The following is a 1,215-nucleotide window of genomic DNA, read 5'->3' as shown; positions in this document are numbered from 1 at the left end:
CGCCATTACCACCATCTGGATGATATTATTACATGAAATAGGCTAAGTTTTAGCTAGAGCTTCAATTAAATTAAATTAAATTAGATAAAATCAGAGGAAAATTTTTAAGTATTCACAATATCCCATTTTCTGCCCATCTTATTTAATAAAAATTATATAGGTTCGATTTAGTACACATTTTTAATTTTTATTTATTTATTTATTTTACACCTACAGCACCTGGTCTTCTTAGGTAGTCTCCCATCCAAGTATTAACCAGGTCTGACCCTGCTTGGCTTCCGAGATCAGAAGGGATCAGGCTTGTTCAGTGTGGCATGGCCAAAGGCTAATTTAGTATTTTATGTTATGTTAAAGTGGGCAATGAGTACAGGAGCTTAATTCAATGAAGCTGTAGAAGACAAGATTGATTTAAATAAGTAAAGACTTAGAGAAAAAGAGCTGTGAAGCTTGTGAGTCAGGCAAGTAGATGTTTTTGAGAAGTCTGAGCAAAAAGATAGAAATTAATTTGAACAACTTTCATGCAATGTCAGATTTTGGAGAAAAAACAAATTACTAAAACTGGGATTCAGAGTATGATTCTCTATATTCTGCCACTTTCAGAAAGTCAATAGTAAAGATTTATAAGATTCTTCACACTGCTCCTGAATTGTGTTTATATTACTTTAGCAAATACGATGTGTTGTGATTGTTATAAGGAAGCTCAGCTTTACTCAGGCACAAGAAATAACGATGATTTAAAGAATCAGGTAACATTCTAAATATCAATGAGATGTAAGAGAGTTCTGAATTTAAAACTAATAGGCTATCACCTAGCATCAGTCTTATTACAAATACAGAAAGACTGATTTTACATGAAAGGATACTGCACATCATGAAAAAGAATTGCACTCGCTCACATAGTTTTCTCCAGGATACAGTTCGAGAGATCACCGTTTACCTCATGTTGCCCATTTTTCTGTGATACATTTATGCAAGTGCATGCAAAAGTTCTTAGGGATATCTTGAGTTACGGTCAGGGCAAATTATTTCACAGTTCAAAAGTAGCAGCCTGGTTTTCAGTTTGTGAAAAAAATATAGTCGATGCCACCTCTTGTAAACCTGAAAGTTCCACAGGGATTTTGTGCAGCTGATGTCCCAGGACTTAGAAAAAGTATCACCTTAAAAATATTGTACTGTAAGACAGAGATATGGGAATTTCTATAGAAAATACCATTT

At 33.9% G+C, this 1,215-nt stretch overlaps 1 pseudogene; it reads right to left on the bottom strand.

Annotated features, from left to right (window-relative positions):
- Positions 1 to 207: 207 nt before the first annotated feature.
- LOC112475016 lies at positions 208 to 326 on the bottom strand (annotated as a pseudogene).
- Positions 327 to 1,215: the final 889 nt, after the last annotated feature.

Source organism: Pteropus alecto, unplaced genomic scaffold (genome assembly GCF_000325575.1).
Source record: "Pteropus alecto unplaced genomic scaffold, ASM32557v1 scaffold7, whole genome shotgun sequence".
Taxonomy (NCBI): Eukaryota; Metazoa; Chordata; class Mammalia; order Chiroptera; family Pteropodidae; genus Pteropus; species Pteropus alecto.
The sequence above is the reverse complement of the archived record's forward strand: the minus strand, read 5'-3'. Positions and strand labels throughout refer to the sequence as shown.